We start from the raw sequence: 15,457 nt of genomic DNA on the forward strand, positions 1-15,457 counted from the left end.
TATTTTTTTTTATGACTAGGTTTTGGTTTAATCGTTTATTTGTATCCACCAGGTATCTTGTTGTAACCACAATTTTCCTCTACCACAAGTGAGGGTAATTAATAAAATTGGGGTAACATCTTCTTCTTAAAAAAAAGTATTTTCAATTTCAAATCATTTTGAAAATTCTTGTTTGTTTGTTTGTTTTTTCTTTTCATTCTTTTATGAGCATATTTGATTGTCATTAATTTGATTGTCCATTTGCTTTGGATTGCTTGGAAGACCATAATTTCATCCATATTGCCATTTGGATTATTATGATTGGAAGACCGTAATTTCATCCATCTTATTTTTATTCGAGTCAATTTCTTGAATAGCATTTACAAAATCATCTGAATCCATTTATCATGCAAAAATGTGACAATATGATCCTGACTTTTCCTTCCTATGTTTTCCATCTGTTTGAGATCTTTTCCATTATCTGGAAGTACGAGCTCGTCTGTTAGTTCAAGCCCCAAGCTTTAGTAAAGAATCCAAGATGAAAAGCCTTCAACTATGCCGGCCAACTTATTTGCTGGTCCACTTATAACTTTGAAAGAGGCAACAAAGATTCATATATGATAAATTCGAAACGCTTTGAGACCAAGGTACAAAAGAACTCTATGTTAGAGGTCCCTGTAGCGTTTCTAGACAATTGCTATGATCTTCCAAGCTGTACACTAAGAGAACCATAGTTTCCATATGAATCGAAGTCAACTACATATATAAGAGGTGTGAGACTTCCCTTCCATGAGTCCTTAAAGGTGAAAATGGATGGTGGTTGATAGCACCAAAGGTCTTAATAAATACAATGCAACAAAATGAAATGCAAGCAAGAAGGACACAAGGACAACATCCAAAGTATACTTGAAATACACTGCAACACTCAAGAGATGCATGCAATTACTAAAGCTGATAAAGCATGCTACAGTACATGAAAAGAAGAAGATGGCAGCAACAGAGAAAAGAAAGAAGAACATTAGCGAGGAAGTGCATGGCTGCACACAAGAAGTATGAGGGACAAGATGCATAAAGCTGACTCTACTATACTGTGCAGTACAAGATGTATAAGGGACACATGAAAAGGAGATGGCACAAAAAAGAAGAACATTAGCGAGGAAATGCATGGCTGCACACAAGAAGTATGAGGGACACGATGCATAAGGTTGACTCTACTATACTGTGCATAAAGTTATGAATTGATGATTCTAGTTGTCTAGATAATCAAAAAGTTAGTTTTTAGTAGCTTTTTATTTTTTTGCTTTATGTAATGTATATATATTTGACCTTTGTATAGTCGAAAGAATCAATGAGAATTAGACTTCTTCAAATCTCTGTCAATCTTTGTTTTGTCTCAATTTCATTTTTTGTTCCTAACAGTTTCTAATATGGTATCAAAGCAGGATTAATTTCCTGCAATACCTTCTCGGTTTCTGATAATTTTTCATTAAGCTATGACCTCCTCTTCTTCTCCTATAGAAGATCCTTAAAGCCCATTTTGCTTGCATCACAATGATAATGCAAACACTGTCATTGTTTCACCACCCTTAATTGGCTCCAACTACATTTCTTGGAGCAAATCTTTCCTTCTCTCTATTTCAATAAAAAACAAGTTAGGTTTCTTAGATGGCACCATCTCCACTCTTGAAGTTGTAGATCCCTCTTATGTATCTTGGTTATAGTGCAACAACATCCTACTTGCTTGGATTTTAAATTTTGTTTCCAAGGACATAATCTCTAATGTGTTTTTCATGACCTAAACTAAACAAGTATGGGATAAACTTAAGGAGCGTTTTGTACAGCTTGATGAAGCTAGGATATATCACCTTCAACACAAACTTAGTGGCATAGTTTAAGGGCATCTTTCTGTAAATGACTACTTCACCCAACTTAATGCCATTTGGGAAGAACTGCGTAGCTATAGACCCCTCCCTTGTTGCTCTTGTGGTTTATGTACATGTGATACTTTAAAGAATATTGGTGAAGTTCAGCAAAAAGACTATGTTTTCAAATTTTTAATGGGTTTAAACGATAGCTATGATGCTCTTAGGGGGCAAATTATCTTGTTGAGTCCCTTGCCTTTTCTAGATAAAACCTTCTCACTTATTTTACAAGAAGAGAGGCAAAGGCAAGCAAGAAACATGGTTGTACCTACAACAAAATCATCTACCTTACTTGCCTATCAAAGATTTTCGAAGAAAAAGGAGAAAATAGATTTGGTTTGTGGTCATTGAGAAAAGATAGGACACATAAAGGAGAAGTGCTACAAACTAATAGGCTTTCCACCCACTTTCAAATTCACCAAATCTAAATTTGGAAGTGGTTCTGGAAAACCTGCTGCTACTGCTTACTCTGCAAATCAGGTTGCTTTAGGTGGTTCCATTGAGGATCAAACTGTTGCTTCAAGCTATGCACCACCTGCTCCAAGTACTTCTTAGTTAACCCTTTCTCAAGCACAAGCACAACACCTTGTGGCACTTGTCAATGCTCAATTCCCTCAACTGACCTCGGGACACAATAAACTACTCCTGCCACCGCCTATGCATCCCTCACCAATTATCTTAGGACCTGCTCCTTCAACAATATCTCAATCCAAACTAGAAGGTATTCATCACTACTTTTCAATGTCACAAGTCATGACAAACTCATTGCTTTTTCATAAGATCAGCATATCCTTCATAACACACCATGGATCATGGACACAAGAGCCGCTGATCACATGGTGTGCTCTACCTCATTTTTTACTAATTCTTCCTACTGCATTCAAGCTTTTATACAACTTTCAAATGACACAAAAGCTCAAGTCACACACATAGGCATTGTTAAACTATCAGATTCTCTCAATTTTACTGATGTCCTATGTATTCCCTCATTTGCTTTCAATCTCATCTCAGTTAGTAAACTCAGGCAAAGACCAAACACTTGTCTATTTTTCTTAAATGATCTTTGTTTCATTCAGGTCCTCTCTTCATGGATGACCATTGGACTTGCTAAAATCCATGCTGGTCTCTATCACCTACTATCTTCACCAGCTGCTAGCACCAACATCCCATCTTCAAGCCCATCTAGTCTAACTCGAGTCAACCAAGCTGTTGTACATCAAGATTTTGACCTATGGCACTTTAGGTTATGACATTTATCTCCTCAAAGAATGAATTCAATTCATTCCAATGTACCTAATATAAAGTCCAAGGATAAATCTCATTGTACAATTTGTCACTTGGTTAAACAGAAACAAATTTCATTCCCTTCAAGTGTTTCAAGTAATTCATTTCCTTTTGATTTGATCCATTGTGATATATGGGGTTCATATTCCCAAGCTCCCCTTCAAGGATCTCATTACTTTTTAACCATTGTTGATGATTATTCTCGAGTTACTTGGATTTTCTTAATGAGATTAAAATCAGATACAAGATCCCTCTTTCAATCTTTCTTCCATCTTATACAAACCAAATTCAACAAAAACATCAAGCAAATCAGAACTGACAATGGACTTGAGTTTGCTATGACTAATGTTTACAAAACACATGGCATCATTCACCAAACATTATGCATGTGTTGAGAGGAAACATCAACATCTCTTGAATTTTGCCCAAGCCCTTCTTTTTCAAGCATCATTACCAATCAAATTTTGGGGAGATGCTATCTTAACTGCAGCCTATATCATTAATAAAATCCCCATGCCTCTCCACTCCAATTAATCCCCATATGAGATGCTTTTCTCATTATCACCTTTATACTCAAACCTTAGGGTCTTCTCTTATGCTGGCACTCTCAAACACAACAGAACCAAATTTCAACATAGAGCTAAACCTTGCATTTGCTTGGGATACCTTGTTTATGTCAAAGCTTATAAATTGTATGACATTGAATCTCACTCTACCTTCATCTCTCGAAATGTCATTTTTCATGAATCTATTTTCCCCTTCAAATTTGGTTCTCCTTCAAACAATGATCTGTCATCCTTTCCAAATAATTATTTCCTACCTCCTGCACTGCCAGATGACATCTTTTCCTTTCCTTAAAATTCTCAAACTCTCACTCCCTCACAATCTAAAGAACCTTCCTCACTAGCCGACCCTTCCACCTTTCCCTCGCCTACCCCCTTACTTGATCTTGACCCTTTCCCCCTTTGAAGGTCCATCATAAATAAGAACCAACCTGCTTATCTTCATCAATATCATTGCCAAGTTGCAGCATCTCAACTCTTCCTTCCCTCCTCCACAATCCATCCCCTTCATGATTACATAACTTACAAACATCTCTCTCCCTCTCACCAATCCTTTTTTGTTTTACTTTCATTACTTCATGAACCCTAGTCCTATAATGAAGCTGTCAGGTTTAAGCATTGGCAAAATGCCATGAAAGCTGAACTCCATGCTTTTGAGGAAAACAACACATGGATTGTCACCACCTTACCCCTCCAACAAAACTGCAATTGGTTGCAAATATGTTTATAAGACCAGGCCGAAACTAGATGGATCCTTTGAAAGGCACAAAGCCAAACTTGTGGCAAAAAGCTACACTAAAAAAGAAGACTTTAACTTCCAAGAGACCTTCAATCCAGTTGCAAAGCTCATCACAGTTCAAGTTTTCCTTGCCATTGTAGCCATTAAGAACTGGTCCCTCACTCAAATGGATGTTTGCAATGCCTTTCTACATAAAGACCTTGATGAAGACATTTATATGCAATTACCTCCAACCTACCATCAAGAGTGAGCACATTGAGGGGGAGAAACTAGTATGCAAATTAAATAAGTCCCTCTATGGACTTAAGCAAGCATCTAGGCAATGGTTCTCAAAGTTTTCAAACTCACTCACTGCCATTGGATTTCATCAATCCAAATCTGACTACTCCTTGTTCACTAAGGTCAATCCCAATGGTTTTATAACACTCTTAGTCTATCTAGATGACATCCTAGTTGGAAGTAACTCTCAAGAAGAAGTTGACTCACTCAAATCTTACCTTCACAGCAAGTTCAAAATTAAGGATTTTGGACCCCTCATGTATTTCCTAGGATTGGAAGTTGCTAGGTCCTCATTTGGAATCAACCTTTGTCAAAGGAAGTACACCCCCTCGATATATTATAAGATTTAGGTCTAGTTGGAACAAAGACAATTTCGACACCTATTGAACTGAATAAAAAATTAGCCACACCATAGAAGAAATCCTCTAAGATCCTATAGTTTATAGAAGACTCATTGGAAGCTTAATTTACTTAAACATCACCAGACCTGACATCACCTATGCTGTAAGTGTTCTAAGCCAGTTCATGGACAGAGCCTCACAATCTCATTTGCATTAAGATTATAGGATTCTCAAGTGCCTAAAAGGATCTATAGGTCAAGAAATTTTCTTGTCATCCAAATCAGCTTTACATCTAAAGGCCTATAGTGATTCTGATTGGGCTACCTATTCTGAGATAAAAATATCTGTCACAGGCTTTTTTATATTTATTGGAGACTCACTAATAAGCTGGAAATCTAAGCAACATGCAAAAGTTTCTAGATCTTCAGCTCAGGCAGAATATAGGGCACTAGCTTCTACAAGTTGTGAGATCTTGTGGCTTCTCGGTTAGGAATTTAATGTTGATCATGCACAATATGCTTTCCTCTTATGTGATAACTAGGCAGCCATCCACATTATCAAAGAATCAAAATTTTCATGAGAGAACCAAGCTTATAGAACTAGATTGCCATTTTGTTAGAGAGAAGTCTTGGCTGGTATTATCACAAAAAAGCATGTGTCCTCAAAATTTCAGTTGGTAGATGTTTTCACTAGGGCCTTACCAACTTCTGCATTTCAGTTTTTATTATCCAAGATGTGAATTTTTAATATCTATGCCCATCTTGAGGGTGAGTCTTATATAATACAATGCAACAAAATGAAATACAAGTAAGAAGGACACAAGGACAGCAACTAAAGCATACCTAAAATACACTGCAACACTCAAGAGATGCATGCAGTTGCTAAAGTTCATAAGCATGCTACAGTACACAAAAAGAAGTAGATGGCAGCAGCAGAGAAAAGAATGGAGATGGCATAGAAAAGAAGAATATTAGCTGAGGAAATGCATGGCTGCATACAAAGAAGTATGAGAGACACGATACATAAAGTTGACTCTACCATAGTGTCCATAAAGTTTTGAGTTGATGATTGTAGTTGTGTAGATAATCAAAAAGTTAATTTTTTAGTAGCTTTTTACTTTTCTGCTTTCTGTAATGTACATATATATATGACCTTTGTATAGTCGAAAGAATTAATGAGAATTAGACTTCTTCAAATCTCTGTTTCATTTGTTTCTTCTCAATTTCATTTTTTGTTCTTGACAGTTTCTAACAAAGGGGCGCATTGCTGGAAAGATCTAAAGAAGGTGTGTAACTAGTTGAATTACGAGTGAAGTCTATGGTTGTAATATCCGCTCCTTCTTTCTTCTTCTTTATTTATAAGTCTCGATCTACGCGTCAAACTTCAGTCTATGTGCCGAGCTTTGATCTATGTGCTGAGCCTTATCCTGCATGATGTACCTCGATTGCGTGTTCTGAAAGCTATCTAGCGGATTTCAAAGTAAGATAGATATTTTAAAACTTACAGATATTTTAAATATTATGGAAATATCTATAGGAGATATTTCCAGTATTATTAGATAAGCTTGTTTTTAAAGTAACACAATTATAATATTTTAATAAGCTCTAAAAATATTATAATTGTGGATAATTAATTAAATTAAATATTTTAGTTGTTTTAAAATATTAAGAGGTTTAACTTTACGTTGAAAACTTTAAAATTAATTTAAATGATTTTCTTCTCTTTGAGTAATTAACAATACTTTATCATTTTAAATAATGATAAAGAAATATTATTTTATAAACTTTAGTTTGTAAAATAATATTCTATCTAAATTCCTCTCAGTGGTTTATTTAAGTATTTTATTTTAAATAAAATACTTACACATTTTCAAATTAGTGTTTAAACTCATCGTCAAATCTTTTTGAGGATCCTGAAATGTAAGACTGAGATTAAATACCCAAGCCCCTAACCTTTTTCCTTCACTTTTTCCTTTCTTCCTTTTCTCTCTTCTCTCTGCTCTCTCTCTTCCCATGTCCGATGTACACATGTTCTTCTCCTTCACTGTACGGGTTGCACCTCAAGCCAGCCACTGCCGGCCACCTTTGGTCTCACCGCCTATCGTTGATCATTCCCCACATACCAGCCAACACTTCCATCCAGCCGACAAGCCACACTCTCTCTCTCTCTCTCTCTCTCTCTCTCTCCTCTCTCTCCTCCCACGGCTTCACTAGCTGAAATGGGTAAGACCACATCTTCTTCCTCCACGTCACCGTACACGGCAGCTATGGTCTCATCTCTAGTCACCAAATGACCACCACCCTCCAGCCATCATTCCCTCCCACTGGCGAGCCCCCACGTGCCCTCCTCCTCCCTTCATGGCACCACCCTCAAAATGGGTTTTACACCCATTTCCTCCACCTAGAGCCACCACACATGGCTAAAACGGCCACCAAGCACCACCAACAGCTTCACCACATTATGGGCTTCCTCCCTATGTCCTCATTTTTCTCTACCTCTCTTCCTTTCTTCAATGAGTCTCCAAAACCTTAGTTTTGGTTACACTACCGTACATGGCTACTCATGGTGTTTCACTACCACCACCTTGTTTCTCTCATCATCATAACCTTCTCTAACAAATTTTATGTCCAAAGGAGCTGTGTATAGCTCTCACTTTCCCTCACTCTCCAAGGCTATATTTCACTTCTTGTGGCCGATCCACTGCCGTGAGCCATGGCCTAGCCACCACCTCGCCACCACAGCTCTACCACATCTTCCTCTACCTCTTCCTAGCTTCCTATGGAGTTCTATGGCCTTGCACCACCTCAAGCAAACTCCCACCATTTCGAATGTACTATTCATGGCGTGATGCTACCGTGCTCCATCACCTTTGACCACCACGAGGCTACCTTGAGCCTTACCAAGACCACGCCTAGCTATTCTTAAGCCAAAACCGCCACTTTATGTGGTGGACAACCACCGCAAGCGGTGTTACTGCCACGTATGATTCCTCCGATGCTTGATCGTGACGAGCAGCGAGCGACGCGTGGGTTATTCCATCGATGGTATAACCCTCTATCTCTAGTTATTTACATTTAAAGTAGTTGACGGGTTGGACTTTAGATTGTGTAGTTAGTATTTTTGGAGTTCACTGTGTAACGGTGAAGTGAAGTGTAGTTGTGAAGTGTTGGGCTTGATTGTGTAGTATTGTAGACTGTGCTGTGAAGTGGGAGTGAGATGGATGTCGTAGTTGTAATATAGAGTGAAGTGTAAAGAGAGTATGCGTGGAGTGTACTCTGTGTAGTACAGTGACGCACCTTGTGACGTGCACTGTAGTGATATATGATGTAGAGTGAAGGGAGTGTGTGTGGAGCGTACTCTGTGTTGTATAGTGATGCGTCGTATGGTGTGCATCATGATAATAAGTGTTATAGCGAAGGGAGTACACGTGGCGCCTACTCCATGTCGCTTAGCGATGCATCGTGAGGTGTGTATCACAACGATGTATGTTGTAGTGTCAATGGAAGAGAGGACACGTGAGTGTACTCTGTACTATGTCGTGATACACTGGATGGCATGTCACTAAGAGTTGGATGGAGTAGAGGAGAAGCGTGGAGTGTATGGTGTAGTGTCCGGAACTATGTAACAATGTCCCTAAGCAGTGGTGATGTGGCTGTAGTCCAAGGTGATGAGTGTTGCCTTGAGGCTGACTTGTGGCTGAAGGTAAGTGTGAAGTGGTGAAAAGGTATCAAAGAGTGTAGCGGAAGCATGACCGGCATCATGCTATAACTCGGGAAATGGTCTCGAGCCTCATAATGTGGCAAAGGCACATTTGTGGATGCAGTCCTCTTGTTAAGTGACGGGAATTGTGTAACAGTGTCTCGAAGCAATGGTGATATGGCCTGTAGTTCGGGGTGACAAGTGTTACCTTGTGGTTGACTTATGGCTAAGAGTATAAGGAAATGGTGGAAAAGTATCGGAGCATGCAATGGAAGCGTGATGGGTGTCGTGACGTGACTCGGGATTAGTCTTGAGCTACATGACGTAACAGAGGTGCATTTGTGGATGTAGTCCTCTCCTATCAAGTGTTGGGATGAACTTGTATGGGGCCTAGAAGTAGGAAGAATCCTATCGACCGGGTATGAGCAAGTTGGTATTGGAGTATGGAACTTGTTTATACAAGCGGGCATTCATTGGAATTATAAGTTGCTCTTAGGTGATAAAAGGGGGGTAAGATACAAGTATCTCTAGCGAGACACGTGTACCAGACAAGTTTACCATATATAATGGTTAATCTGTCCTAAGCATGGTTACATGGCGTTTTAGCCTCAGAGATGGCTTGAATTCATGTAGCCTGTCTGGATGGGAATGATGATGTAGTATGGGCTAGGATACGTAAAGGTAGTAAAGGGGTAAGTAGTTTAAGGTTGGGATGCATGACTCTGTCATTCGGAATCATGTGTTAGATTGTGGAAATAGAAGAATGAGATGGAGGTCTTAGTGTCTTAACCCTAAGGTGAATCACTTTAAGGAATAAGACCCCAAAGGTTTTAGTATAGTAAATGGCATGTAAGAGTCCAGGGATGGACGGAGAGTGTTCCAAGTGAGGCATATTTCTATTTTTAGAATAGCTACTTATGCATTAAATAGATGATGACGTAAGGTTATGTGTATGCATGTAGGTTGCCATCTAGGTAAGTATTATGTTCATACTCTTCTAGAGTTTTCTTCATATAAATGAAGAAGAAGACGAAAGCTTTTTTTTTTTAAAGGAAAATGAAACTTTACTCCATGAAGACGTTTTACGAAAGAAGAAGAAACAAAACATAAGTTTTCAAGTATAAGTACGTAGCAGCCCTCCTTGGCAGCCCCTTTTGATGCGCCCAAAGTATGTACGTGTATGCATGTGAATTGATGCTATAAGTAGTACGTATTATATGTATGTTCAGGAAAAGAAATGAAATGAAGCTTTAAAAGACACGTAAGAACTGTTAAGACTGTAAGGACTGAAACTATAATGGACTATTTCTAAAACAACTCTTAAGAAAAGAAAGAAAACTATTTTTTTAAAATAAAATAAATATTTAAAACAACTTTTATGAAAAAGAAAGAAAACCATTTTCTCTTAAAGAAACTTCTTTTAAAACAACTTGTACAAAAGAAAGAAACTATGCTTTAAATGACGTGAATAAAGTGTTTTAAAATGTTCCTATGAAAGTGAGGCCTTGGCCCTATGTTTTAAAATATCCCTATGAAAGATGATGTTTTAAATGATGCCATGAAAGATGACTTTTTCTAAAATGACTTTTGTGAAAATTATTTCCTTTTAATATGACTTTTATGAAAGAAATGAATTGAAGAACAATAATAACTATAAGGATTGAAATGAAAGAATGGACTATAAAAGAAAGGAAATGATTGAAAAGGAATGAACGAACTGAATGCATGATATATGAAAATACGTAATGACCACATGGACTGGAATGGAAATGGTACCAATGAATGGACTAGACAGGGCAGATTGCAATGCCAGGTAAGTAGTACTGGCAGTACACCCAGTGCTGCACCCTGACGGAATGGATTCCCAACCTGTGGCCATGGGTGGAATCAGGTCCAAAAGACCACTAACCCCAGCACACGGGGTGTAACAGTTTGCTATGGCCAATGAAATTGATAAGAATGAATGGATGCATATTAAGAAAAGATGCATGTATGTATGAATGGACTGTATGGATGAATGTACGTAAGTAAGAAAAGATGAATGCATGAATGTATGTATGCATGAACGTATATAAAAAGAACGAATGCATGAAAAGACTCTTTAAGAAAAGAAGGTAGTGATGCGTGGGGAATTGTTTTAAAGAATGAAGCATGTTTTTAAAGAAAAACCCCACCTTACAACATTTTCAAATGAACTGAAAGACGTATGCATGCTATCTAAGATATTTATGTATGGAATGATAACTGCATGACTGAAAATCTATGTTATCATATTTTAACGGTATGACGTAATGCTTACGAGTCATCGACTCATTTTAGTTTTTATATGTGCCCTCCCAAGGACAAGATGAGCATGACAGGTCAAGATGGGCACAACCCAAGGGGAAGAGCACGAAGGCCTAGGCAAGATATCTTGTACGAGAAACTTTAATTATAAAGTTTAATGTTTTTCGCTCAAATCTTTTAATTAAGAAAACGAATTTTATTTATAACATGAAGTCTTTTGTATCTTGGCATGAATGGAAAAGAAATTTAAAATGAATCGTAATTCCTGTTGATTTTTATCAAAATCATTTTGAAAAGGACCTACCATAAGGACGGGCATTACAATGGTTGATAGACATGGTAGGATTTGAAGCACGAAGTGCAGAAGATGAAACACCTCAGTGCAGTTAGAAATTTTATAAGTAAAATGCTGACAAGTTCCACAGTAAGAAAAAACAACAATGACAAATTACATTGCATGAAACTAAATTGAGTAGCCAAGCAGAAGCAAATTATTAATACAAAAGTCATAATCTAAGAAGTTCTGGGAGTATTTTTACCAACTACAAGGTAGATTCCCATTCTTGCTCTGTGTATTGAGGGATTGATATCAGATCTTTAAGCTTAGTGCCATCTCTTATAGTATGCTGTTTATCCTAAACGGATATAAAAATCTAATTAAGCTATTCATGTATTTTTCTCCTTTTCAATTTGTTTATTTATTTTACATGCTGAGGTGTTTTGCTTACATTTGGATGCCAATATGACTAATAACCAAGGACTGGTAGTTCATACTTACTATAAGATCAATTGCAGAAAATGCCTATAGATAGGCTAAAACATTTTGATCATTCAAACTTTGAATGAAAGGATGCTCTAGTAGCATAAGAGCTGTTGGCCATTTTGTAGAATTCTTAGGAAAACAATGACGGAGGAAATTCTTTCTTACTGAGGATAATGTTTCTGGAATGGGTGGGGATCTATTCAAAACTTTGAACATGGTTGGAGGCTGAAACATTGAAAAGAGTTAGGATACTTTAGTGATAAAGTTAACAACATACACAGCTTACTTGAAGATTTTACAAAAAATGCATATGGGTATGTCCAAGGACAATAAGGATACCTGGTTTAAGAAAGAAAATTGTGAGCACAGTCTTGTTAATTCTCGCACTTGGTGAGAGGGGGTTGAGCGGCAAGTAAAGGCCAAGCTCGTTCGAATACTTTGACGGAGCTTGAGTAGCAAGTAAAGGCTAAACTCTCATCATTGACCCTCATGCTTGGCTAGAGGGAGCCGAGCTGCAAGTAAAGGCCAGGCTTGCCTAGAAATTTTGGCAGAGGTCGAGTGACAAGTAAAGGCTGACACGAAGCCCTGCCAAGACACGCCTTCTCCAATAGGACCCATGATGATAGCTACCCTTCCTCATGGCACAAATGGGTGGGAGCGGGTCTAGTCAAGGACTCTCCAAACAAACTACCTTTAAGTGAAGTTCAATAGGCGGGATTAGCTCCTGGCTAGCCTGACCTCCCCCATGGAGGAGAACGGGACCAGTCCTAAGACTGCTCGAACATTATCCCACCCCTATAATGGTGAAAAGGCAGACTGCCCCTTGGGCCTCTGATACTTACCTCCCTATAGGGTGCCAAAGGGATGTGTGTAATGCCTATAGCTTCCCTCCTGTGGTGAAGTGCGTGTTAGCTCTGATTGCCTGTCAATTTACCTTCCTCATAGGCATCAACCAATGGGAGTGGGTCCAGTCAAGGATTGTCCAAACAGACTACCTCCACGTCAAGGTCACCTGACTTCCCCCACGGAGGAAAGCGGGTTAGAAAATGAGACGACCAGAACATTATCCCATCCCTCCACGATGAAAAGTGGGTAGGAAACAAGCCCAACCCTCACCTACCTTCCCTGTGATACCAACAGACAAGAGCGGGTCTAGTTGCACATTGTCCGAATGGACTACCTCCACTTAAGGGTCAATAGGCATGATTAGCCCAGAGCTAGCCTGACCTCTGCCATGGAGAAGAGCGAGACTAGTCCTGAGGTTGCCTGAACAAATTGCCCCATCACACTATGGCGAAGAGTAATCCTGCTCAAAGGTCGTCGACTAATTACCTCCCTTACGGGATACCAAAGGGATGGGTGTAATGCTTATAGCTGCTTAATCATGCCTATTTGCACACCCCCCAAACAGACTGGCCCTGGCCTAGCCTTACTTCCCCCTTTAAGGAGAGCGTGACTGGCCCTGAAGTTGCCCGATCAAATTACGCCGTCCCATCAAGGCAAAAAGTAATCCGGCTCAAAGGCTGTAGACTAATTACCTTCCCCAGGGGGGATCAATGGTGAGAGCGTGGTTTAGGCACCTCTACTCCTCCCTCAACGAAGTTCAGGATAGTCCCAAGACTACCCAACAAAACTTTGAGGAGATTGTCTCCTCCAGTGGATAATTACTCAGAGCTTCACCACATGTTGGCTAAACAACCCAAGTTAGTGAACGTTAATAATTGTCCATACCACGGCTTGAACTCCTGCAGTGTAGCCAAGTAATTGGCCCTCTCACCAAACACAAGGGTCAACGAGGCGAGTTTAAGTCTACACAGTACTTGACCTCCTTCAAAGTATCTAGGCAAGCCCGGCTTCACTTGCCAAGTGCGAGGGTTGACGAGGCAAGTTTTAGCCTTTGCACTACCTAACCTCTTTCAAAGTATCTAGGCAAGCCCGACTCCACATGCCGCTAGGCCGCTTTTTCCAAGCACTAGAGTCAATGTGGTGAGTTTTAGCTTATGTGCTTCTCGACCTCCTTCAAAGTATCTGGATCAGCCCAACTTCATGTGTCGCTCAGCCCTTCTGGCCAAGCACGAGGGTCAACGAGGAGAGTTTTGCCTAAGTGCTGCCCAACCTCCACTGGGATTTCTGGGCGAGCTTGGCTTCATATAGTGCTCGGCCCATTTTGCCAAGCTCGAGGGTCAATGAGACGAGTTTCAGCTTACACGCTGCTCATCCTTCTTTAAAGTATTTGGGCGGGCTAACTTCACGTGTCGCTTGGCCACTCTCACCAAGAGAAGGGGTCAACGAGGTGAGTTCAGCCTACGTGTTGCTTGACCTCTGTGGGTATTTTTGAGCGAGCTTGGGTTCACATGCTGCTCGGCCCCTCTCGCCAAGTGTGAGGGCTAATGAGACAAGTTTCAGCTTATGCACTACTCAACCTCCTTCAAAGTATCTAGGCAAGCCTGGTTTCACGTGCCGCTCGGCCCTCCTCGCAAAGTGTGACACTCAACAAGGTGAGTTTAACCTAAGTGTTGCTCGACCTCTGGAGGGATTTCTAGATAAGCCCAACTTCAAATGCCGCTTGGTTCTTATTGCCAAAGCATGAGGGTCAATGAGGCGAGCTTCAGCCTACGCACTACTCGATCCTTCATCATATTATCTCAGTAGGCCTAGCTTCGCAGGCCACTCGACTCAGCAGGGCATCGCAAAACACACCAGCCCACCTATATGAAGCTGGGAGTCATCGAGCCATTAGGAAGAAAGAAAGCCAAGCCCCTGATGTTGGCAATGCCAACGAGTGATCAAACACTTAATCACCCCCAAGGGGCTTGCATAGAATGTGAATAGGTGATAAAAATAATAAAGACGATAGAATGTAAGAACATAAGCTAAGAACATTTTATTCATCAACTATTGGAATCTTTACAGAGAGGAAGATTGCATCTTGCTCACAAGAAATCATACAAGAAGAAAGAAATAGATATGTGTTCGGGAAAGAAAACAATCTACTGGTGAAGACAACATTGGCAGGGTCACTAGGAGGCACCATCCCAGAAGTATACAGGAGGTAAAGATAGGAGGGCACGCTTGTACAGAGCACATCGGATCCTTGACTCATGGACATCCATTGGGGAAGCTAGCCTCAGTCAAAACCACTTCCATGCTAATTAGGATGTGCACACGAAAGTTGCAGACAGAGATCTCCATGTGGTAGTGGCAAATGGTGGCCTAAACCAGGGATGTCAAGGCAACCCAGACAGGTCCCAGCCTGGGAAGGCCCTTCAGACCCCTTAAAGAGGAAGTTTGGCAAGTGGCTTGTATGGAAGTGGAGGACTATGATCCATTTGCAACAAGCAAGAATGGCAAGGGTAACCCAATGCATTAGACCCACAACCCTTGGATGGGATAGAGGCCATGCCACATTAAATGCTTCTCCAGAGTGCCACATTGCATTAAATAAGCATGATTGAGGAACGGTTGGGAACACGCAACCCCAACGTCAGGGTATGGGTCTCTGACCCCTAATGCAGGTGTAAAAAAGGTACACACTCACTGAAAGGGGCAGATTTTCTGAATTCTGCTTACTACTACCCCTTAGTCCCTTCACCTGAAGCATT

Source organism: Carya illinoinensis, chromosome 15 (assembly GCF_018687715.1).
Source record: "Carya illinoinensis cultivar Pawnee chromosome 15, C.illinoinensisPawnee_v1, whole genome shotgun sequence".
NCBI classification, from domain to species: Eukaryota; Viridiplantae; Streptophyta; class Magnoliopsida; order Fagales; family Juglandaceae; genus Carya; species Carya illinoinensis.